We start from the raw sequence: 26,279 nt of genomic DNA, 5'->3' as shown, positions 1-26,279 counted from the left end.
GGTGTCCCAAAAATAACAAATAAGAACAAACATCAAAAAAAAATCAACCCATTTCAACCTTTTAAAACTCCATCTGCCAGACAGTAATCTTTAAATGACATAAAGTTGCAGACATCAAAGAACAGGTGCTGCTCCTCAAAAACGGGGCAAATCAGGCACAAAACTACCGAACTTCAGAGAAATCATTTACCCCACGGGTCCTGAAAACACAGTCCTCCGACCAGCAACAGCAGCATGCGGCATCACCTGGAAACTTGTGAGAAGTGCAGATTACCAGCTCCCCCCCCCACCCCACCCCAAGACCTTTGAGTCAGAAACTCCGGGTGGGAGTCCAGCAATCGGGTGTTAGCAAGCGCTCAGTGACTCTAACACACACAGAAGCCTGAGAACCACTCCTCCGACCCAACCACTCCACCGACGAGAAAGAGATGCAGCCAGCAACTTCCCTCAATGCTTGTCAGGTTAGTGACCGAGGTCACTAGCGAGTTCCCAATAAACTTTCAAAATGACTCTTACGCCAGTATCTGAACCCGAGCAGCCCAACAGGATCTTCTAGGCTGAAGAGATCTACACTGCAGTGTGAATTCTCCTATCACTGCTATACAGTCAGAGACACATACAATTTTTTATGAGTAATTTACATTTAATATCTAAAAAGAGACTTCACATTACTGGCCTCAAAGCAACAACTCAAATCCCCCAGGCTTATTTATTTGTTTGGTTAGTTGGGTGAACTACCATTGCTATTAGCAGTGGTGGGTTTTGTCTTGTTATGGTTGCGTTCTTTTGTTTTGTTCTGGTTCGGTTTTGAGGGCAGCGGCAGCCCTTTAGAGAGCACATGTTTTTGATAGCCTGTTCTTGGTTTGTGGGCTTCTCCCCGACCAAAAGGTTCACACCGAAGGTGTTTGAAGAGCAGTCATAAAGAACTAAGAGGCCAGAAATTGCTAAAAGAGAAAGTAAAAGAGCAATCATAAAGCACGGAGAGGCCAGAAATTGCCAAAAGAGAAAGTAACATCTCCCCCACCCCCCAAAAAGAAAACTACGCATTTTTTTACCTTGGAATACATAGTACCATATTTTTTAAACAACAGATGTATATTTTCATCTATGTTTTACTTACTGTAGAATAAAATTAATTTTCATCTGTGGAACACTGACGGCAGAATGATAGGAAGCCAGCCTGTGTCCCGGGCACAAGGACAGGCCCGGGATCCAGCCACACAGAGCACCACGAGGTGCGTCAGCCTGCTGCACAGCACGGGAGCAGAGTGGGCATCAGCCCCTTCACGGGCTGGACCCCAGGCTGGGCTGTGCCATCCACCCGCCGCCGACACGGCATTGACCACATGAAACAAAGTCTGCGCTTTTCAGCCTCAGGGCCCTCGTTCTGAACAGGTGCTGGATGCATCTCAGGCCTTTTTATACAAACATTTCTCAGTCCAGTGGCGGTTATCTGCGCAGCTAAACATCTGTTTCTATTTACATCTCACATATCCTCTTCGAGTAGTTTATAACTTGGGTGTCGGCATCACCACAGACGGAGACTTCGAGGTTTAAGAAATAAATGTTTCCAGTCCTGTTTCTCATACTGACGCTGTTTTCTCAACGCCACGGCATACTGAAGGTATTTCCAGTCCTCTTTTCAGACTCCATTAACGTGTGTAAGTTACCTTTGACTTTACAAACCCAACTCTCTAACTAACCGAGTTCAGCACCTGATTTTATCTCTCTGAAGACGACTCATGATCAAGTGCACAACACGACAGAGACGACTACTCATCTGATTTACACTTCCAGCACTCTCCGGAGGACCTGAGCACCGAATCTTCTTGGGACTTTATTTTTCAATCCATCATCAAATACAGTGAAAAATATCATCCAGTAACACCTGGGAATGGGAAGCATCGTGTTAAGCCCTAAAAAATGATTCAAGATTTTTCTTTTAAAGGCAGAACACCTTAGCCTAAGTGTTTACCTGTCAAACACCAGACCTAACGTAAACAAATCATCTGTAACTGCCCCATCCGATATAGTAGCTACTAACCACTTGCATGTATTTACATTTAAACCAATGAGAAATACATTTCCTACCAACACAAACCAACCTTCAAGTGTTCCACAGCCTCCAGTGGCTAGTGACCATCACTGCTACGTCATTAAAAATGTGTCATTATAACCATTCTTCTGTCATCTGAGACAACTCTACAGGACAGTGCTGCCTCGAAAATGCCTCTGGTAACACTAAATCTGAAAGCTACAGTGCAATGGAATATGATGGAGCACCTGCAACTGGCTATGGCGCGTAAAAGTACGTCTTTCAGTAATGCTGTGCCATTTCCTCCCTCCAAAATAAACTGAAAAGTGATCATGCTGAGCTTCTCTCCCAGTGCACGCAAGTAACCAAGAAAAGTCATTCTGGCCGACTGGTCAGCTGAGAACGAAACTAGGAAACAAGTGCAAAACCGGTTTCGCCCCGTCCTTCCTCTTCCTTTCCTGAGAACTCGCTGGCAGTATTTTGTGTTGTCTGTGCAAGGATGTGTTTTAGCCTCGTAACTGGCAGCAGAGCTGGCGAGGACAGGTAAGAGTGAAGATGGGTGACACAGGCAAACACCAACAATGCAACTCAAATTCAATTCGGACTGACGCAATAAGCTTAAGTGTCTACTGTATGCCAGTAACACAGAGTAAATAAAATAATCACCATTCGCACCTTTCACAAGCTCAACTTAGGAGGGGTGTCTAACACGGGAACAAAACCAGTGTGATATGTTGTGACACAGGCAATGAGGCACGCACGTGCAAGGTGTAGAGGAGACACGGGGAGGGTATTTTAAAAATGTTCTCTAAGAGGAAACCGGGGGAAATTTCCCGAAGGAGGTACACAAGAAGCAGAAAAGAAACCTAGGCAGAGCTGTGCAGAGGAACCACAAGCAATCTGGCAACTGCTGGAGAAAAGTGTCTTTGGTGGTCGATGGGGAGAACGGGATGAGGGCCGCAAGGCTGCAGAGCTAGCTACCTCCACGGCAGACTCCAACATGACATTACTCAGGATTACGTCAAACTTGCCTCCGTAGGTCTGTAAACATTCCTTACCAAAACTGCAAGCGACATGAAAACCAATCCCTACAACTTGATAAGTAATATGCTTAGCCTGCCATACAACTCATAATATCAGATAGCAATCACTAGCAGGGACACCAAGACATTTCTTTGTGACACAGTACCATTTAGTAATACATATTTAATAATTAAAAAACATTTTCATCAAACCCTCCACTGCCAGGGAAATACCCGTATTTCCTGTGAGTTTTATTTGGAATATCCCCAGAAAATATATTACTGAACACATTTTCAAAACAAATGGATTACCTCGTATTTAAATATTCCCCCTGAGAGTTTATCTGACCAGGAGAGAAATGAAATAAATCAAAGGGAGAAGGGGCTGGAGAAGCTTTGCTTCTGTACTACAGACCAAAATGGTTGTTTTCCTCCAAAACTGACATGGCCGAATGTACGCTACTCTGTACACTGCCTGGTTCTTTCTGGGACATCCAGCCTGCGACCACCAAAACTGTGTCGTGCCCAGCAACGTGAAGGACTTCTGTGTCTGCCCACATAAATCCTCAGAAAACACCTGCCTCTTCTGGACTCTCAACCCTGCACTTCACAGGTATGTTCAAGTCTCAAAAACAAAACAAAAAAACACCCATAGAGCGTGTTTTCTTCACATTACTGGGGTCCCCTCGCTCTCCTCTTTAAAAAAAAAACACTCCTTGAAATGTTTGTAGTCTATAGGCCTTAACAGATTCACCCAGTGATTCTCCTTGCTTTAACACAAGCAAAACTTTCCAGATAAAAATACATAACATACAAATACATCTACATAAACTCTCTGGCCCATAGGCAAACATATAATTAGTCCTTGTCACACAAACAGGTGGTTCTTAAGTAAAGGCATGTTTTTAATGCAGTATATATAATGGTTGGTTGAATATGAGTTCGGGAGTCAGCCTACCTGGGTACAAGTTAGAGACCGTCACTGACCATTTTAACTTCGGGAGCTTCGATCTGCCCAACTGTAAAAGGGGGAAACAATGTTACAGCAAGTACATATATACGTGTTTGCGCAGTCACAATGCCCGCACTTGCTAACCCCACATAGGGGCTGATCAATACGTGCTAGCCATTTTTACCATTTCATCCCTAAAGATGGATGGTTTCACAACTAACTATTCCATCAAGCTAGCCACCTCTGTAAATTGTCACTCCTCGTGCATCACAAGCACTTACGGAATTGTTTTTGTTGTTGTTGCTGTTTTTAAGGCAGGACGTCCAAGCCCTACTTGGATTTGGGTTCAATTGGTCCTGAATTGGGTGGGGCACCGCAGTCCTTTCAAAGCTCTCGAGTTGTTTATAACGTGCAGCCAAAACCAAGAACTACGTATAGGTCTCTATAAGCCCAGAGATACACACAAGGGTCAAGTCTGCTTAATTTCTTCTGACCGAAGCAGCGCGCAGGCAGCCCCCCAACCCGGATGGACAAGGCTCACCTAGCTGCTGCGACCACGAACTCAAGAGTGCGGCGGGATTTACACCCACGTCCGAATACTGCTCACGGAGGCTCAACTTGACCTCAGGCGCAATCGCGATCTGTCTGCGGCACACGCCCCCTCGCCCCTTCCCCCGCAGCCTCCCCGGACGCCAGGCCCTCGGGACCGTGCGTCACCGCGCCCTCCCCTCCCGCCCACGGCACGTGACTCGACACGCGCCAGCTGCACGCGGACTCCAACAAAACAAAAACAGAGGAGGCCTGGCAGCGGGGCGGCGGCAGCGGCGGTGGGGCGCGCGGGGGTGGCGGGGAACGGGCGCGCCCCCGCCGCCACTGCCCGGCGCCGCGGCCGCGCCTCGGGCGCCGCCGGCCGCGCGCCCGGGCAAACCAGGGGCGTGAGGGCAGAGGGCGCCACCCTGTTTACAGCCCTTGCTCCGGGCAGTCCCGCCCGGAAACGGTCTCCCGGGAGAGGGCCGGAGTGCGCACCCACCCGCGGACCAGGACGCTGCTCGGAATAAAACCTTCGCCACAGCTCTGGGGTCGGGCTCGCGCGAGCCCGCGCTCCCTCTCAGCCCACCGCCCACGGCGGCTCGGTGTCAGCCCCCGTCACGACTCTGCTACGCACTTCACCCTCCTGTCTCAGCTCCAGCGCTTCCGCAGACCACCCTCACGTGGCCGCCTCCTCCCACGGCACTCCCCCGCCCGAAGGGCTGCGGACCCTCACGCACCTCGGGACCCCGAGTCCGCTCCCACCCCGTGGGATGCCACCCCTTTGGAACCACCCAGCCCACCTCTCTCGACCGGGTGGAGGGGGCATGCCTACGAAGCTGTCAGAAGCCTAGCTTTCCACATGACGAAGCTCACTTCACCCTTAAACATCCCCACTCACCCTTCAGCCTAGCTTCCAGCTACATCAGATACTTAAACCGGGGTAGGAGCAGGGTGGGAACGTACTGAATTGTCTCCTTAATTCGCCAAGACACGAGACGCAGTTCTGCCCTTGCACTTGCCTTCCGACTTCCCCCCTCGTCCCACCCAATGCAATTTACAAATAGAAATGCCCACCCACCACACACCTGCTACTCCACCTGCCCTCTGGACACCTGGAGAACCACCCAGCCCGCCCGCAGGAGCCCGAGCCCCGCCGAGGTGGGAGCTATACCGTCCGGCTCCCCAAATGAAAGAGGGAGTGAGAGGGGACAGGTCCCCCCCGCCAACCCCGCCCCGCCCGGGAGCGCAGTCCTCCCGTCCCGCAGCTCCAGAGCAAAGCGAGGCATCCTCCGTCCCTCCTAGCGAAAGGAGTAGCCGGAGGCCGGGAGCGGGGTGCTTCTCCCTTTAAGAACCCAGGCGCCGCGTCCTCTGTAAGCACCCCCCACCCCCGAGCGCGCGCCGCCTTATTTCTGGTAGACAGCAAGGTGGGGTTGGTGGGAGAAGCGAGCGACTGCTCTCGAGGTTCGCGATGTTGGTCTCCGCGGAGTGAAGAGGTGGGATCTCGAAATGGAAACAGCCTCCCTCCCTCCCCTCCTCCTCTTCTTCTGTTTACCTCAAGTTTGAATTTTATCTGCGCAACATTAGCTGGAATGCGGACATTGAAAAAAAAACACTCTCAACCCGGCAGCAGCTCCGGAGGAGCCATGTGGCATCTAGCCACCTCAAAGGGGAGAAAAGTGCTCTCAGCAACACAAACATGGCGAAATCGCCCCGGCATTCCCGGGGAACGCTACGACCCCTACCTTCCCTCGCCCGGCTCCCGAGCGACCGGCCGTGGCCCGCGGCCCCCGCCCGAGGGGCGGCAGGGGGCCCCGGGGAGCCCGAGGGTGGAACCTTGGGGCGTGCGAAAGAGGAAATAACAGAGTCCGCAGTGGAAATGTTTCTGCTGGACCACCGGACCCATCCTCCTCGCCGGCAGCGAGCGGACGCCTCGTTCCCCACGAGAGGTCTAAGCGGAGAGCAAAATTCCCATCCCCAAGTCCTGCCGTGGGCCGGGCTTTCCCCACCCTTCAGAACTTACCTTTGGGGCTGAGCCCACGCTACTGCTTAAATCCCTTTCTCTTTCCTTCCTCCAGAGCGAGACGCAAGGGGGAAAACGATGCGCATGTACATTTGTAGAGCATGTTCTTCTAGAATTTCCCTTTGCTTATCACAGGGAGCGATGAAGGCTCCGGAGACAGGTGCAGTGCTGGCCGAGGCTGCCGGCTAAAAGTTGTTCTCTCCGCGGTGGGCGGCGGGGTCCCCAGGCCGGGGCTGAGGACCCGCTCTCCCTGCGCGCCCCCCGCCCCTACTGGCGTCGCCCCCTTCTCGCGGGCTGCTGCTGCTGCGCGCGGCTCGGCTGCAGGGGAGGTGGCGTAGTTTCTCTTCCTCCCACCTCTTCTCACTCACTTGTTTTCGTAGCCTGGGCTCCCCTAATGCTTTCCTCTCCACAACGTTGTTTCATTATATCATGTCCATCATGTGACACCGGAGAGGCTTCTCTATGGAAACTTAAAGGGGCTCCCACGTGACTGCAGCAGCAGCGGCAACAACAGCAGCAGGACTGGCGGCGGAGGACGCGGCGTTTGTACCACCACCCACCGAGAGCCCCTCGCAGCATCCCGGAGAGGCTTCTGGCGCTGCCGAAGTCCAGATAAAGCAGCCAGGGCATCCGGGAGCTGTGGCGTCTGTGCGTGCGCGCAGCCTTTGCTCATTGCATAGGATACCGAACAGAAGGAGCGTCCTTAAATCCTTTTCCACAGTCACAAAACCCACGCTCTGTTAAAATGACATTTCGTGGCTCCGACTTTATTTTCCAGTAGAGCAATGAGTTCTCTATTAGGTCTGATTAAATGCTACCAAATCAAACAGAAAAGCCGGATTTGTACCTGTGTAAGTTTAGCCAGCTCTTGGGTAGAAGAACAGAAATGACAAAACAATAATAACAGAAATAGAATCAGGCATCGGATACATAATTACCATCACCACCAGCTTTAAAGCTTTCTGGAACTACATTCCTCTGGTAACTGTGGATGATGCTTGCAGGAGGCAAAATGCGATGCAGTTTTTCTCTTCTGCAGCTATATTAGGGCTTTGTTGCTGACAACAGTGAAAACTTGTTTGTGTCAGGAAGTGAGGTACGAAGATATGACCTGGAAGGTACAGACAAAACCAAAGTGGCAGTTTTTTCATTACTTTCTGACCACATTCTTTGAAATGGTGAGAAGCAGCTGGTCTGCTGTAAAATGCCATAGAGTATGGTTGGTAGGAAATAGAATAATCACAAAAACATATTTTCCCTTAATCATACTTCACATGCTAGACACTAGAAATTATAGGGGTGTGTGTATGTAGAAAGAGAGGAAAGCATGTGCATTTTTGCCAATAAGTTTGTCATCACTCCTAACATTTAGCAAACACTTTGAAAGACTTATTCAAGTCCAGCGATGTGCAGACACTGTAACATCAGTTTTTTGAGCTTCTTCAGTATCATTGACTCACAGCCCCTTTGTAGGCTGGTGGCTATAACTCAAATCTCTGCCTTAAAGTTTGTGTGGACCACGGAGACTTTATCCTGTAAATCTAAGTTGAATAACTATTTCTATGCTTCAGTTCATGCTTTTCCATTTATAAGGAAAACTCCCTGCTTGGATTGGCAGAATTGTCTAAAACTTCGCAGACAAGTGAAGACTGGGGTGGAAGATCATCCTTTCTCTTGGCTTTGCCTTCACTGTGTCCCTTCCCACCTGGTCAGCCGTGATGAATGAGCTCCACTACATCCCTTCCAATAACTCCATAATACATCCCCCAATTTTTACCTTCCTATCCAATGAGTAATTCTCCCATCCCTCTCCCCTTTTCTGCTCTTGCCCCCCAACTCAGCCCCCGTGTTGCTTAAGTGCTCAGCTCAGGGCCCCCCCCCCAAAAAAAAACTCCCTCCCAGTCCTCTTTCCCCTGCAGTTCCCCCCACTCCACCGCCCCCCACCCCTTCCAGCCGGGTCTCCCTTCTCGGCAGCTCTACCCCCTTACCTCTCTTTGACCTCCTTTATTTCCTTCACAGCCTGGCCCTTGACTTCTCGGCCTCTTCTTCCCCTTCTTTACCTGCAATACCCTGTCCCTACTGGGGTCTCCTTCACACCCTTCTCTCCGGTCCCATCTCTTCTGACGCCAAACCCAGCATTCCTCAACTGCTCGGCCTGGTCGGCTTTAGCCAGAGTTTGTGCCCGTGCCCCAGGGCGGGGAAAGGAGTGTGTGGTGCAAAGTGGGGGCAAGAACCCCCCTTCAGCGGCGGCCCCCTGCCTCGCCTCCCCCCGCCCCTCCTGAGCCCGGGTGGCGGCGCTTCCTGGGCGGATGGTTGGGACTTGCTGCAGCAGCTGCGGTTCTGCTGTGTCATGCAAGAAGGAGGGCGGCCGGAGCTGGAGGGGGAGGAGGGGAGGAACCTGATCTCTCCGGTAGCGAAGGGCTGGAGGCAAACACCGAGCTCCCCCAGAGCCGCCCGGGAGCAGGGAGGGCTCCGCTACCCCGGGGGGCCCTCCCCGCGGGGCAGATGGTAAGTGGGGCGGCGCAGGTGGTCGCCTTGGGAAGGGAGCGCGCAGGGGGGTTAGGTGGGGAGGTGGGGAGAACCAGGAGTCACTGGGGCCAAACTGAAGGATCCCAGTGTCCAGCTGAAAGGAACCCAGGCCATAATAAGGATGACCAGAAAAACGCAGCAATAATTACCCTTCGAATAACGGCCCGCAGCTGACTCAGGCTACACAGAAGAGTTGTGCATCCTGAACCCAAGACAGACCTAGAGGCAATCATTCGGGGTCTGAGACCCATCATCCCACCAGCCCTGGCTTTTTAGGGTAAAGCTGGGTAACAAAACTCAACATATACCATAGCAATTCCTCTAGCCTGGCTGAGCTTTATGAGTTGTCTTGTTTAAAACTAGGGAAGGGTATGGAAACCTGCCCAGCCTCACTTTAGCCATGAAAATAATGCTCTTGGCCAGGGCCCTCAGACAAACAGCCACTGGTGCAATTAAACAATCAATAGGAAAAACAGCTTCATTCCCCTCACCATCCTCCTTCAACCAGGGTAATTTATTCTGCTTAAAGGAGAAAGACTGTGCACGTCTATTCCCTCCCCTACACCCTCATCACCCAACACAGACTGTGCACCCCGCTGTTCACCCCACTGTCCGACCGTGATTCATGTTGCATGAGGGGACTGCTCCGGACTCTGAGCAGTTTCACCTCCGCTGCCCTTTACCACGGGGGACTCAGAAACACAGAGCGAACTGAGAGCAGTGAACGCAGGGACAGGCTGGGCACATCCGAACATTACTTACTTTGCCTGAGTGCAATTCTCAGGGAAACCTTTCTGTTACTTGTATTATTCCTTTTCATTTCACTCCTGGAAATTTCAAAGGACTTTCTAAAGTATATCTTTTTTTTTTAATGTCAGTCATATGTTTGGAAAAGGAAAGGGTTGGTGGGATTAACAGAAAGGCTAATGACTGTCTCAAAAGCACATGCTGTTGCTAGGGAACTCAGGCTCATCTGCTTTCTAATCATTAGCATGTTCCGTGGAAGTCAAACTTCTCAGGGTGTATTAAAATGAATGGCATTTGGTTAAAAGTGTTCTTGCTTGTGTTGTAGCCTCCTGGATTATTATTGATTGCCTCACACCCACACATCTTGTTTTCCTAATTCGATTTCTGTATGTGCGTCACTGCTAGGGACACGCAGACCAGACCAGTCAGGTTCACTTCCTGTTTCTCAGAACTAGTTTATATTTGGTCTCGTAGCACTAGCTGGTAAAACATTATCACACTGATCCTCTTGGAAAGAAATCTGCTTTCAGTGAAAACATGTTAGCCCAATTAAATACTAATTCCCATGGAAAACGGCATCATTTGAGGAATAAAGTAGCCTGACAGTTGCCATTCGAGAAAAAAAATCGTCCTTGAAATATAAAGCCTAGAAAAACCCAGCATCTTTATTATCTTTTGCCCCAAATCTTCATTCTTCAGCAGTGGAAACTAAACAAACTGAAGTAAAGAAATTTAAGGATGATATTTCTAAAATGAAGCTCAAAAAATACACATTGAAGCTGGGGAAATCTTTTAGACCAAATAAGGCACAGAATTGGATGGCATCCAGGCCCCAGGAGCACAAATAAGCTTGAGCTAGCATCGGGGCGCTCGAGAACAGTGTGATCACAGGGTGCACTACAGATAGGAGCCCATCACTCTGAGTACTAATTGTCTCTTTTACCCATGCCCTATGTCCCTTGTTCTTTTTTTCTCAGTTCCTTCCTCTTTATAACAAGGATATCACAAAGGCAATATCATAAAGATAAGCATTATGTAAACAGTTCAGTGGGTTCTGATGTAGATCATTTGTTTAGGTGAAAAAAATAGAGTGTATATGGCATTGAGGAAAAGTCAGCTGACTGAAAGTTAGGAAATTTGCTCCCACTTCTACTGACCTATGACCTTGGACAAGCCAGTCCAGGTCTTCTCCTGGCAGTTTCCTCATAGAAGCTCAACAACAGTGCTGGACGGACTAAAAGATGTCCACGCTTCCGTTTACCAGACTCTGTGATTAGATTGAACTCACTACATAAAAATTTCAGTTTTAGTTGGATTTTGCGATGTTAAATTTTGACACTGAAACTTTAATATCTACCCATAGAGACCTTGGAGGAAATTGAAATGGGAAATGATTTGCTGTTGATGCATCATTTTTTAGTGTCAATTGCCAGACAATCCAATGACATTGAACTTACTCTCAATGTACTTGCTCTCTGCTTATGTGGTGGTGTTGTAGAAGCAACAGAAAGGATATAAAATTGTATAGAGAGAGCTTTCAGTCATTTCAGATTTAGTTAACCCAAAATACTTTTACAAGCAAAACAATGGGATGATGAAGAAGGGCTACATAAGAAATAATCAATAGAATCCTCCTGGAGCTAATAATCTATTTACCGGTATTTTCACTAGGGATAGGCAAAAATATACCTAGCACAGATTTTTGAAATTTTCAGATTCACAATATTAAGAAGTAGCATAAACAAATGTGCGATTTGTGCCAGAGAGAAAAGACCTGACTTTGAAACCCAACTCTGCCACCGTATTTATTCATTATTGAGTGCCTGCTCGGAGTCAGGTGCTGTGCTAGGCACTGGAAATACCAAGATGAACAAGACAGTCTGCTCCAAAGGCCCTGACAGTATAATGGCGAGACAGATGAGTGCGGAGTTGGGCACACAACAGTCAGATGATGCCGACAAGAGAGATCACTGGAGGGGTACCAAATCATGACTTCCATGTAAGGGTCCCAAACCATAGAAGGTGAATTTGGAAAGGCATTCTGAAAGATAAGTAGAAGTAATCCAGACAAATGGGCAAGTTAAAGAGAAATGTATTCCAGGCAAAGAAAGTACTATGTGTAAAGTCCTGGAGGTAAACATGTATACCCACAGAGGTGAGAGGGAAGAACCATGCCCAGTGAAGTAGTAGATTCTCAGTAAATACATTGTATGAATGCATGCCAGAAGTACTGAAGGATCCACCCAGAAATATCAGCAAGGTCTTGTATGTGGAAGAATTTTCCATTTATTGTAAGGCCAGTGGAGGACCACTGGTGAATTTTAAGAAGTCTGTCCATTTTAGAAAGATCACTGCAGTTTGGGGAATTTGTTAGTGTGAGTAACACTATAGGCGGGGAGACTAGCTAGGAGATCAGCACTGTAGGAAAGAAATGATGGACATCTAAACTGAGGCAGCAAGAATGTAAATAGAGAAGAAGGATTCGAAAACGTATTTAAGATACAGAACCAACTGAATGTTGTTATTGATTATATCTGCAGGATTGGGAATAGAAGGAGATTTGTGACTAGGTAAATGGGAGGATAGTGGTACCGTGTGCCGAGATGGGGACTTTAGGAGGAAGTGTAGGTTGAGAAGGGAAGGTGATTAGTTTAATTTGAAACATGTTGAGTTTGAAGTGTCCACGGGACATCAAAATGAAGCTTTCTGTGACCTAATTGAACAGGGTAGTCTAGAACTCAGAAGGGGGATCTGTGCTAGAACCATCAGAATGTGATGGTTTATGGAAGCAGATGAAACCCGCAACAGAAAAAGTATGGCATAAGAAGACCAGAGGACCTACTCTGGAACCTTATGAAAATGCTCACACTCAAAACGCAAGGAAACAAACCTACAGAGGAAGAATATCCAGAGCGGTAGCAGGACCAGAACAAGTAAAGCCAAGAGAAGCCAAGGAAGGGATTGTCAACAGTATTAAATGCTAGAGAAAGGTCAAGAAAAATGAGGACTGAAAGTCCTCGGACCTAGCAACAAGGAGGGCATTGTTGTGTTTGGCAAGAAGTAGTTTTTTGGTGTGGTAACCACACTGCAGTGGATTGAGGAGTAGAGGAGGTAGAAGAAGTTCTTTTGGATAAGAAGGTCTAAAGGGCAACTGGGCGGGGAGGATAAAGGTATTGGGAAAAGAATAAAATCATGGTCTGTTAAGGCTGCGTAGGGGAAGAAGGGAACAATACAGTAACACAAAATTTTTTATTCTTTGAAGCCTTCTCTTTAAAATTAAATGGCGTGACCATTCATCCAATGCTCAGGTCAAAAACAAATGAACATGCAGACATTCCTGATGCGTCTCCTTCCCTCAGTCCTCACATCCAGTCTATCAGGAATTCAGGTCAACCCTACCTCCAAAACATTTTCACAATCTGTTTCTTTCTATCTGTACCGCTACCGCCCTAACATAAGCACCATCTTCTGGGCTTCTGTAAATAGCTTTCTAATTGGTTTTCCTGCTTCCACTCTTGCTCCTGTTCTCCACAGCACAGCCAGAGTGACAGGAAGCATAAAACATAAATCAGATCTTATTGCTTCTCTTCTTGCAACCCTTCCACGTCTTCTGATTGCACTTGGAATAACTCCTTTGCTGGCCTACAGAGCCCTGGGTGGCAACCCAGACCACCTTTTCAATCTCGTCTCCCACCTCTCTCCCTTGAGTCTAATCACTCTGGCCTTTTTTCTACTCCTTAAACACATTGGATTTGCTCTTGTTTCAAAGGGCTCATCCCAGATATTTCCTCTTCCTGGAATATTCTTTTCTTCATTCTAATCTCTGTTTAAATGTCACCTCCTCAAAGAGGCCTTTGCTGACCGCCCTTACTAAAGTATCCTTCTCTGTCCACCTTCCCAACCATCCTATGTAGAACTTAATTACTATTTGTTTTTATTGTTTATGGTTGAGAACCCCTCTAAAGTTTAAACCCTATGAGGATTCCTGGCACATAGTAGGCACTTAAAAATGTTCACTGGGTGTTTATAGAAGGAAAAAGAGAGGACAAACAGATTATTAGAATTACAGGCATCAAGGATCAAAGCCTGGTGTGGTGAGGAATGGCCAGGGATGATGGATTACTAGGCTTTTAAGATTCCAGAAGTAGAGGAGTTACTAGCTGTGTGACATTGGGCATTCATATTTCTGAGGTTCACTTTGTGAATATGTGTTATCAGTAAAATTAAATTAAATAGTATAGTTATAGGTATAAGGCAGCCTTGCCAAGCTATTATCAGGAAGTCAGGAACTTCTGTGAATCAATTTATAACCTCTACAGATGATCTCTTCATGTAGGCTTTCCTGTAATGGAGTTAACATTTGATTATTATTAGGGAAAATGGCCAAACTGTGACTTTTAAAAAATACTAGAGTTCCTGAAAGACCCTGGGTATTAGATTATTTAAGAAGAAATCAGAGCACTCCTACAAATCAATAAGAAAAGAATTGAAAACACTAGGAGACTGGGCAAAGTGTTTGATAGTTTGCAGTTCAGGAAATGCAAATGGACCTTTAAAATATGTAAAAATGCTCATACTTTCTCATAACAAGAGATACACAAATTACAGTGCAATGAGATGTAGTTTTTACATATTACTTTGGCACAAATCAAAACGTTTAATAGCATACTTTGTTCGCCATGCTAGGAAGAGGGCAAACGTTGTCAGTAGGAGTGAAAATCAATACAACTTCTATGGAGGGCAACATGGCAGTATTTATTACATTTTTAAATGTACAAAACCTTCGACCTAGTAATTCCACCTTTCTGTATTCTTCCAATAGATGCATTCACACACATATCAAAGGATGACTCATCTAGGATCTTCACTGAAGCTTTTATGCTAAAGACAAAACAACCTTCATGCCCACTGACAAAGAAGTGATTAAATAAATTATGGTACAGTTATACAGGTGAAAGGTAGGCAGTGGTTAAAAACTTTGGAGGCAGTTTTAGATGTACCGATGTGAAAAGATCTTCATGATACATTGCTGCATTAAAAAAAAAGAGGATGAAGAACACCATGTATTTTGCTAGCATTGTGTTTCTTTTTAAAGATTATTAACTTTTTTTTATCTGAAAATGTCTGTGAGAAGTGAAAATAGAGCAGTGAGAGAGCAGGTGTGGAGAGACCAGTTGAAACAGTGTTTTGGTGATTCAGGTCAGAGATGATGTCTTCCTGGTCTAGGGCGGTAGCATGTACAGGAAGAAGAATGATCAGAGTTAAGAGTTATTTTATCTATGAATCTGTCTCTGTTTTGCTTGTTAGTTCAGTTTGTTTGTTAAATTCAACATATGAGTGAAATCATATGGGTATTTGTCTTTCTCTGACTGGCTTATTTCACTTAGCATAATGTTCTCCAGGTCCATCCATACTGTTGCAAAAGGTACCATTTTCTTCTTTTTTACAGCTCAGTAGAACACCATTGTGTAAGTGTCTCATAGTCATTTTATCCACTTATCTATTGATGGACACTTGGGCTGCTGCCATAACTTGGTGATTGTAAATAATGCTGCAATGTACATAGAGGTGCTTATGTTCTTTCAAATTAGTGTTTTGGGTTCCTTTGGGCATATTCCCAGAATTGGAGTTGGGAGGAGGCTACAGGGTGTTTTGGGGGTAGAAGGATTGAGCAAAAAAGAGAAAGGACTCATGAACGTGGACAAGAGGGTGGTGATGACTGGAGGAGGGGGTCATAAGGAGACTAAATGGCAATGGGAAAATATAACAAAGATATATTTTAGAAAAATAAAAAACATAAGAGTTATTTTAAAGAACTTGATGATTCAATGGAAACAGTGAGTTACAGAGGGAAGTAATGTCATGGTTGCCTTGAGAATTCGTCCAAGGTCAGATGCATGCGTACAGGTGTCATTCACCAAGATGGACAATCCTGGGACAGTAACACAGTTCTGGGGAAGAGAGAAAAAAGCGGTGATGTCTTCTGCAGACCTGTAATACAGGGCTTAAGTCAGAAAAACTGCTGGGACTGGATTTATAAGTTTGGAAGAAGATTGTTTAAAGAGGGTGGATGGAATCATAAGAAAAGCAGGCTCAGGACTAAGCTCTTATCATTTAGAGACTGGAGGGAAAAGAAAGAGCTAACAATGGAGACTGAGAATCAGAAACCAGAAAAATTAAACCAGAAGATTATGGGGCCAAAGAAAGCAAGAGAAGAATATGTTAAAGAAGGACAGTTAAATGTTGCCAAAAGGTCCAAGAAGGTCATTACAACTTGTTTCTCTCCTCAACCCTAAATTCCTTGAAAGTTGGGATTATTTTACTTATTTTTGTATCCTCGGGGCTTGTCCTGTGTCTCACACATAATAAATAATCACCAAAATTTCGTTAAATTGAAAAAAGAGATACTGTGCAGAGACAGACAGAGATACAGAAAGATAATAGAAGTGTCTTTGGGTCCCAAAGAGTGAGTGAGTAAGTAAGTAAATAAATAGATAAATAAAAAGACAGATGCCCTTGAACTTTATTGCAAACCAAACCTGATCTTAGAAAAATAAGGAGGTCTGCTCCCTTGATTTTGCTCTTGAACTAACACACTGATTGAGCCCTCACAGTGCCATGTTGTAGTGATGTTCAGTGCCTCCTGAAAACATTTTAGGAAGTAATATTCACCTGTGTCTGGTAACTCTGAGTCATTTTTGTCTTTATTTAGGTCCTGGGTGATGACAAAAAGAGCAATTTGCTTTTCCTTGTCTGTCCGACTCTGTCCTACCACCTTAAATCAGTTGATGGAGTCTGGAGAATCCATCTCAGCACCACTACAGTTCTGTAACATGCAGTAACCACTCATAAGGATGCCCAGCCCTAGTTTCCCATCAGAGAAAATGATGACTTTTGGCAGGAAGAGATGTATTACCTCCGAGAGAAACCACCAGCTTCTCAATCTGTTACTGTTTCCACAGTAAGGTGCTTTAGGAGAGAATGTAGAGAATACAAAAGGAGAAAAGGTTCTACCTTTGTCCTGGAACATATAACAAAAGAGATGCCATGACCTTTTGGTACAGTGTCCTTGAATTAGAAACTAAAATTAGCAGATGTAGTTGAAACAGTATTTAAAATGTTATGACATTCTGTATTATTTAATTAGACCAGAGGTAGTAAAATGTTTCTGGAAAGGGCCACATGGGAAATATTTTAGGCTTTGTGGGCCATACAGTCTCTGTCCCAGCTACTCAACTCTGCCATTGTAGTTGAGTGAAAGCAGTCATGGACAGTGACTAAATAAGTGAACGTTTCTTGTTCCAATTAAACTTTATTTATGGACACTGAGATTTGCATGTCATAAAACTTTCACATGCCATGAAATAGTATTTTTTTTAATCCTGATTCAAGAACATTTTTTTCATTGCTTTTAGAGAGAGAGGGAGGGAGGGGGAAGAAAGAGAGAAAAAAAGAGAAATTGATGTGAGAGAGACACATCAATCTCTTACCTTCCATTTGCTCCCCAAACGGGGATCAAACCTGCAACCTGGGTATGTGCCCTGACTGAAAAATCGAATCCATGACCTTTCGGTCTACAGGACAGAGTTCCAACCAACTGAGCCACACCAGGCAGGGCCAAATATTATCCTTCTTTTGATCTTTTTCAGCTACTTAAAAATCTGAAAATCATTCCTAGCTCGTAGGCCATACAAAGATATGGAGTGGGGTAGCTTTAGCCAGTGGACAGTAGTTTGACACCTTCTGGTTTAGACAACAGGGAAATCATGTCTTAAAAAAGATGTTCAGATTCACACTTGTGAAGAAAGTAATCCGTTCATATACAGCTATGCCCCATTTATTTTAACTTCTCAAGTGTATTGGAACATATCAACACATGTGCCTACATCTGACTTTTTTGGAAATAAACTTTGTCTCCTCAGTTTAGTACTCATTTAACACTTTGCCCCTTCTCTTCCTTGAAATGAATGAATGTGCATGAATGTAGTATTTTTATAGAAGAAACTGAAAAATTCTTACTAATTGACTTTATAAATACCCAAACCAAGAGAGGACATAGGAGTTCTAATCACATTTTTAAACTACATTAAATTCATTCAGTAAGTACTATTAATAGTGATCTACTTTTTTCACAGTGCATACTGTTATGCAGTTAGTGATAAAAGAGGAGAGATGATAGGTAGATAGACAGATAAAAAAAAATCTAGTGGCTGATAGGCACCAGTGAGAATTGTTTGGATATATCACAGTATAAACAGTATAAATATAGTCACTTAAGCAACAGATAGGGAGGTAGACAAAACTAAGTTTAAATCTGAACTTTTGTGTGTCCCAGATGTGTGGCCATATAAGCTTCAGTTTCCTCTTTTTAGAACAGGAATAAAAATACCCACCTCTTAAGGAAGTTGTGGGAATTAAATAAGACAGTGGTTGTAAGCCAGCTAGCACAGTGCCCGGTACATGGTAAATAATCAGTTAACAGGAGCTGTTGCTGTATTTCACCAACATGAAGGTATATCATTTGTTCAAAAGAAGCACAGGATCGAAAGGCAAAGCAGAGTGAGTGAAGAACTTATGAACACAAATGGAAAGTCACAAACCTGAGGACTGATGACTGGTAGAAAAGGTTTGGGTGAAAGTAAAAGCAGAAGTGACATTGTCACAGAAGCTTACATAAGGCAGCTGGATAGTTGTCTTGCCTTTGCTTCCCTAGTAACCAGCTGCTGGGTTGTCTTAGGAGCTCCACCTATAGGTCTAGCTCTCCAGCCTCCCCAGCACTTAGCTGCAATTCTGACTGGGGAGAAAGTGGATCATCAGTGCAAACCCCAGCATCTTGCTTCCTTCCTGTGAGGTTAGCTGTGAGCCTTAGGCACACCTGAAGCTCCCTCCTGTTATGCCTCTCACTCCTGTGTTTGTCCAATTCTGGACTTCCACCTTGACCTCCACGCTTCAGTCTCCGGTCATTCTGCCATGAATACCAGTCTCCCTGTAGACCTGGGACCCTGTCCTGAACCCTGCCCTACTTCACCATGACTCTGACATCTTTAGCTTATCTCTAACCATTTCCTCTTCCCCAGAGGGCTGTATTCTGCTGCTTAAACTATGCTACACATGTGACTTGGCCTTCACACTCAACTGTTTAGCATTAAAGTCTTCCCGAACTTTACATGGTGTGAGACATCAAGTCTTACACAGCTCAGCAGCCCTAATCCAAGCCAGCTTCTGTATTCACAGCCCATGCCCTGAGAGCACTCCGCACCCTACTCCTGGTTCACACTCTCAACGCACTGGCTATGCATTGTCAACTAGTTCTAGCAAGCCTGGTGATGTTATGGCAACATCAATAATGCTTTTCCAATGCAAATGACAAAACTATTGGTGCAGGGGCATAATTTAGAGTTAATGGAGAACTCTAACATCTACTGACAAACTCATTCTGCAGGAAAGTGAGCATCAAATAAAGTTGGCATGACTTCAATTTAAACTAATTGCTTATTGAAGAGGTACTATTCTGTACTCAATTCTAACCAGCTAAGAAGAATGTGTTGGTGAAGTGGAAGTGACAAACAACTTAAGTGACCACAGCATCCTTGAATTTGTAGTAGCCAGAGAAGGTGATTCTGTACTTTCTAATCTGACGAAAGGAAGACTTGAGTAAGTTAAGACAAGATATGGACATGAGGGTCTGTCTGGCTAGGAACTAAAAAAGAAAGCTCAAAAGGAGCAAAATGACTTGAAACTTAAATTTTTATAAAGCCCATGACTTCCATGAAGAAAAGGGAGCATCTGGTAAAGGTCAATGTGGCTGCTCAAGAAGTGTCCTGATAAGCTCATATTTTTATTTAATTTTTTAAAATTAAGTATAGTTCATAGTTTATTCAGATTTTTCTCTTTTTGACCTAATGTTCCCTTTTTTCTAAAATTGTTTTAAAATTTTTCAATTACAGTTGACATACAATATTATATCAGTTTTAGCTGTACAACATAGTGATTAGACATTTCTATAACTTACAAAGTGATCCTCCCAATAAGTCTCATTTGACACCACTCATAGTTATTTAATATTATTGATTACATTTCCTATGCTATACTTCACATCCCCATGACTCTTTTTGTAACTGGCAATTACTTCTTTTTTTAAAGTATCTTTTATTGATTACACTATTACAGTGGTCCCATTTTTTCTCCCCTTCATCCCCCTCTGCCCTGCACCCCTTCCCTCCATCAATCCCCCACCTTAGTTCATGTCCATGGGTCATACATGTAAGTTCTTTAGCTTCTCCATTTCCTATACTGTTCTTAACCTCCCCATGTTTGTTTTGTGCTTCTTATTCCCTGTGCCTTTTCCCCCATCCCCTTCCCCACTGATAATTCTCCATGTGAACTCCATTTCTGTGATTCTGTTCCTGTTCTAGTTGTTTGCTTAGTTTGTTTTTGTTTTGTTTTTGTTTTAGGTTTGGCTGTCAATAGCTCTGAGTTTGTTGTATTTTACTGTTCACATTTTTGTCATCTTTTTCTTAGATAAGTCCCTTTAACATTTCATATACTAAGGGCTTGGTGATGATGAACTCCTTGAACTTGACCTTATCTGGGAAGCTCTTTATCTACCCTTCCATGCTAAATGATAGCTTTGCTGAATAAAGTAATCTTGAATGTAGGTCCCTGCCTTTCATGACTCTGAATACTTCTTTCCAGACCCTTCTTGCCTTCAAGATTTCTTTTGAGAAATCAGATGACAGTCTTATGGGAACTCCTTTGTAGGCAATGGTCTTCTTTTCTCTTGCTGCTTTTAAGATTCTCCCCTTATCTTTACTTGTGCGTAATGTAATTATGATGTGCCTTGGTGTGTTCCTCCCTGGGTCCAACTTCTTTGGGATTCTCTGAGCTTCCTGGACTCCCTGGAAGTCTATTTCCTTCACCAGATTGGGGAAGTTCTCCTTCATTATTTTTTCAAGTGAGTTTTCAATTTCTTGTTCTTCCTCTTCTCCTTCTGGCACCCCTATGATTCAGATGCTGGAATGTTTAAAGTTGTCCCTGAGGTTCCTAAGCCTCTCCTCATTTTTTTGAATGCTTGTTTCTTCATTGTGCTCTGGTTGAATGTTTATTTCTTCCTTCTGCTCCAAACCATTGATGTGAGTACCAGTTTCCTTACTGTCACTGTTGGTTCCCTTACACTTTCCTTTATTTCACTTTGCATAGCCTTCACTTTTTCTTCCATTTTGTGACCATACTCAACCAATTCTGTGAGCATCCTGATTACCAGTGTTTTGAACTTTGCATCTGATAGGTTGGTTATCTCTTTGTTGCTTAGTTGTATTTTTTGAGCTTTGATCTGTTCTTTAATTTGGGCCATATTTTTTTTTGTCTTGTCTCGCCTGTTACACAGTAAGGGGTGAAGCCTTAGGTATTCTCCAGGGTGGAGCAACCCATGTAGCTGCATTGTGGAACTGTCTGTGGGGAGGGGTCCAAGAAGAAACGGTGCCACTTGCTCAGCTCTCTGCTGGCTTTCAGTCACTTCCCCCACTTCTGACAAGCAAATTGGGCCCCTCTGGTGCTGATTCCTGGTGGGTGGGCTTCTGTATGTTCTAGGACCCTGTGGGTCTCTCCAGAAAACTCTCCTGTGAAGCTGGGAGTTTCTCTCACTGCCATAATCCCCACAGGTTTTTACAGCCAAAGGTTTTGAAGCTTTACTTTCTTGTGCTAGAACCCTGAGTTGTGTTGTCTGTCCCATTTCCTAGTTGTTCCTCCTAGCTTATCAAGCATATGTGGGACTACCTGGTCTGCCTGGTCCACCAGGCCACTGCCTCATCTGGCCTGATCTGCTGCCTTGCTGCATGCCCTCCCTGCCCTGTCCACCAGCCTCCATACCTCCTACCAGGCTGGATGAGTGTCTCTTCTTTTAACTTCTTGGTTGTCAGACTTCTATACAGTTTGATTTTTCTAGCAGCTCTAGTTGGTTTTTCTTTTGTTTTAAAATATTTTTTCTGGTTTTTGTTTTGTTTTTAAATATTTTTTAAAATTATTTTAGATATTTTATTTATTTATTTTTTAGAAAGGGGAAGGGAGGGAGACAGAGAGGGAGAGAAACATCAATGTGTGGTTGCCTCTTGAGCACCCCCCACTGGGGATCTGGTCCACAACCCAAGCATGTCCCCAGACCAGTATTCAAACCAGCAACCCTTTGATTTGCAGGTTGGCACTCAACCGCTGAGCCATACCAGCCAGGGCTGTGTTTTGTTTTTAAGTTTGCTGTTCTTCATTTGGTTGTGTGAGGATGCAAAGTGTATCTATGTATGCCTCTATCTTGGTCAGAAGTTCCAGATAAGTATGTATTTTTAGAGGACACACAGGAAAGGTAGGAGTTAGAGTATATAACAAGAGCTCACTCAAAAGAAGTGCTCAAACCTGTGAAAATAATGACGGGGGTAACATGTGGAGACAAGTAGGGTCTGTGGAAATTAGTGAAGACAATGAGTTTTTGTTTGTTTTTTGCTTATGTATATAGTAAGAATATTATGAAGAAGGGGTAGTGCTACTGAATGAGGCATACTTAATGTTAATAGTTAACTGAAAAACAGAACCATTCAGCTGTAGCATTTCCCTCACATTTTTGTAGCTTTAAAATCGTTATCTTCAATAGATATTTTTAATAGATATGTGGTAGTATTTGTAGGGAGGAGGGCTCTAAAAACAGCAATTAAATGGTGGTATATCATACAATAAATTGGTCTTAGAATAGAGGAAATAATGGAATTATTTTTTACTTGGCTCTTCTACTATTACTCTATTTTGGCAGATGAGGGGTCCCTTGGTGTCCTCAAAGTGGCAGTGCTGCCAGTGGCCAACAAAGATAGGAGAGAGTCATAAAGTAATTTGGAGGCCACCGTCAGAAGTGTGATGCCGCCCTGGCTGGCGTAGCTCAGTGGATTGAGTGCGGGCTGCGAACCAAAGTGTTTGCAGGTTCGATTCCCAGTCAGGGTACATGCCTGGGTTGCAGGCCATGACCCCCAGCAACCGCACATTGATGTTTCTCTCTCTCTCTCTATCTCCCTCCCTTCCCTCTCTAAAAATAAATAAATAAAATCTAAAAAAAAAAAAAAAGAAGTGTGATGCCCATGGAAAGAGCTGAGAAGGGCGGGTGATCATACTGAGGAATGGAAGAGTGGCAAATACTAGAGATTGGACTGAAACAGGAATGCTGTGGTCAAAACCTCTAAGAAGGGGTAAAAGGAGGCCATGGCTGCCCCACAGAAGCCAAATCACTGTCATAGAAGGCAGAAGGAATGTGTCTTAGTCTTTGCGCTGCCACAACAAATACCATAGACTGGGTGAATTAATCAAAAACATTTATTTCCCATCATCCTGGAGGCTAGGAAGTTCACCACCAAGGCGCCAGCAGATTTGGTGTCTGGTTTGCAGACAACCACCTTCTTGCTGTATCCGTACATGAAGACAGATATCATCTGTCTGGTATCTCTTCTTATAAGGGCAATAATCCCATCATGGGGGCTCCACCTTCATGACCTAATTAACTCCCAAAAGCCCCACCCTAATACCATCATACTGGGATTAAGGCTTCAACATATGAATCTGGGGAGGGGAGTGGATGTGTGTTAAAAAGACCAGGCATGGCTAAGATGCAGGAAGGGATAACAGAACTGGTACAAAGATAATCAGTAACAATGTCTAAGATGGGGTCAGGGGGATAATGGCTTGTGCTGGGCAGAACATTGTGAACTATGACTGGTGTGTAGTATGTGGGTGCTACTGTGTCCTGCCTCTTCTGAATCACCGCTGTGATTGACTTAAAGCCCCAGCGCTCCGGGGCCCAACTTGGTTAGCTCCAGTTGACCCACAGAGGGCTCCTCTGAGAACATGTTTAAATCAGGATATAGGTCTGGGGTCACAAACCAGACAAAGACATTGCCAAGTGGTATAAGTAAGACCCTGAGTTTAAGAAAGAAAAAAAAGACAAGGAATGGTCCAAATAAGTAACCAGAGAACAAAGTAGCCAAGAGACAGAGACTTTACCAGAATAAATTCAGCAGAGAGGAGGAGCTGTGGCCTAAGCCTCCAGGGTCTATGGAACCGGTATTACAGAAGGAATTCAGAGAACCTAAACATCATTTGGTTATGGAGAAAAAGGTTGCAGCAATGTTTGATTAGACCGTGGAAACTATGATGCACCCAGGTGACCCCTATGTAGCTTGAATGTAAAGAAGTTAGTACCTAGAGAGGGACCATGTCTTTTCATGATTTTAACTGTAGTTTCTACCACATTGACAGTGGTAAAACGAATGAGTTTTCAAATGCCAGAGTATTTGTCATTTTCTATTAAAAGCAATTATCTTGATACCTAAAGATATACTCCTTACCTTAGTTATCTTCATATATATATATATATATATATATATATATATATATATGTCCCATTTCCCAGCCGCTCCTTCTTTTGGGATATGCATTTAGCTCTGGGGAAGTAGACTCCTCCTTTATCTCAGGAGATAGGGCATGTGGTCCAGGCTAAGTCAACCAGTGAATTGGTACCACAAACAAAATTAAAAGATAAATGAGAGATTTTAGACCATAAACATGTATATGATAGTATCCTTAATATATAAAGAGTTCTTACAAACTTATAAGACAAAGACAACATCTCAAAAGAAGAATGGGTAAAGAACATGAAAAGGCAAAAAGAAAAAGGGATTCAATTGGTTAATTAAAATGAAAAAGTTTCAGCCTTATTAGCAACTAAACAAATGAATATTAAAATAAAACTGGATGTCTTTGTGCCTAGCAATTATCAAGAAATTTAAGCCGATTTCTTGCATGGATAAAGATGCAGGGAATAAGCACCCTCCTACAATATTGGCATTTAAATTGGTTCAAGCATTCTGGAGAGCAATTTGGCATCGTGTATAAAAAAAAAAAAACCTTAGCATATGCAAACCATTTAACACAGTAATTTCATACTGAAGGCTTTATCTTAAGAAAACAAATCAGAATCACTCACAAAATTTAATGTAGAAGAACATTTAGTATAGCATTCTTTATACTATTGAACACCTAAGTGTCCAAAGTGAAATATTGCATAAATTGTAATGTACACCTATGATAAAATTTATGTATCCATAAAAAGCAAATTATGGAAAATGTCTTGACATCAGAAAATGTTGGTCATTTATTATTAAATATATTTGCTCAGCGCTGGCAGGGTGGCTAAGTTGGTTGGAGTGTTGTCCCCTACGCCAAAATGTCGTGGGTTCAATCCCCAGTCAGGGAACATACTTGCACTGCAGATTGATCCCCAGTCAGGGCACATGTGACAGGCAGCCGATGCATCTCTCTCTCTTCCTCTCCCCTCCCCCTCCTTCCTCACTCTCTAAAATCAATAAACATATCTTCATGTAAGGATTAAAATATATATAAATATAAAAATATATATGTCCTCAGAAAGACTGAACAGTTACATAGAAAAATATTAATAATGGTGATATCCTAGTAGTGGAATTACAATTCATTTTCTTCTTAGTGAGTTTTGAATATTTTATATTTACCTCAATAAACATGTATTGCTCTTTTAGTCAGGATAAAAAAGAAATATAAGGTGAAAATGGAGCCCAAGGTGAATGATGAGAGAGTAAGGAAGAACTTCACATTTTTAAATGAGATTCAAACCTTCTGATGCATATAAACAACATTCCAGGATCCAAAAAGAACTTCCAGATATTGTCATAGACATGCTATGAGGAACCATTGAGGACAGAAGTACCATATGGCTGGAACTAGACAAATATACCAGTTTTTAGAAAAGAAAAAGGTGGGTTCCAGAACCTAAACTGGTAAGTTGTATTTACTTGGGAAAAGAAAGTTGATGTTAAGAGGAGGTAGCATGGATTCACTTAAGTCCTTCCAAATTACGCTCATTTTTCTTGTCCCCCCATGTGCTTTCATCATGTAATCCTCATCCAAGATATCTGAGTATTATTATCATTTCCACTGCACGGAAGTTCAGCCCAGAGATGTCAAGTGACTTGCCCAAGATCCCATAGCTAGTCTAAAAGATTACAGACATATTGGTCATTCCTGACATTGGGCAGAGGTTTTCATGGGAGCCTCTCATGTAATATGTAATAAAACATGGAATGGGATATTGTACAGTACTTTTAGTAGATGAAATGATTATACCCAAACATGTAGATTAAAAGAGCATTATGTTTACCTGGAGGTTTCTAGTGGTAATAGTACTATCTAACCACTTTTTGAGTACTCATTAAATGCAAAGTTCTGTGTAAAAAGTACTTTCCATCACTCCAGTTACTCTTCCCCAACAGAAACAGGCACTGTTATCATTCCCATTTTATAGATGAGGAAACCAAGGCTCAGGACGGTTAATGAACTAGCTTCTGATTAGACAGCTAGTAAGTAGAAAAGCTGAGATTT

General features: G+C 44.0%; 1 protein-coding gene and 1 long non-coding RNA gene across 2 annotated transcripts in view; one reads left to right on the top strand and one right to left on the bottom strand.

Moving 5' to 3' along the window:
• Positions 1-4,015: 4,015 nt before the first annotated feature.
• LOC123829779 lies at positions 4,016-8,767 on the bottom strand. Its single transcript, XR_006787649.1, has 3 exons — positions 8,549-8,767; positions 6,561-7,671; positions 4,016-4,076 (listed from the first exon to the last, which is right to left on the bottom strand). It is a non-coding gene; the product is annotated as an uncharacterized LOC123829779 (long non-coding RNA).
• A 165-nt stretch (positions 8,768-8,932) lies between these two features.
• Positions 8,933-26,279, top strand: part of MKLN1 (muskelin 1) — a 335,011-nt gene continuing 317,664 nt past the window's right edge. Inside the window, exon 1 of the mRNA XM_045855614.1 lies at positions 8,933-9,068. The gene's annotated coding sequence lies outside the window, so the exon portion shown is untranslated. The remainder of the gene's footprint in view (positions 9,069-26,279) is intronic.

The sequence above is a fragment of the Phyllostomus hastatus genome, unplaced genomic scaffold, assembly GCF_019186645.2.
Source record: "Phyllostomus hastatus isolate PE091 unplaced genomic scaffold, TTU_PhHast_1.1 phas_scaffold_114, whole genome shotgun sequence".
NCBI lineage: Eukaryota > Metazoa > Chordata > Mammalia > Chiroptera > Phyllostomidae > Phyllostomus > Phyllostomus hastatus.
Note: the sequence above shows the minus strand (reverse complement) of the source record. Positions and strands in the feature narration are given on the sequence as shown.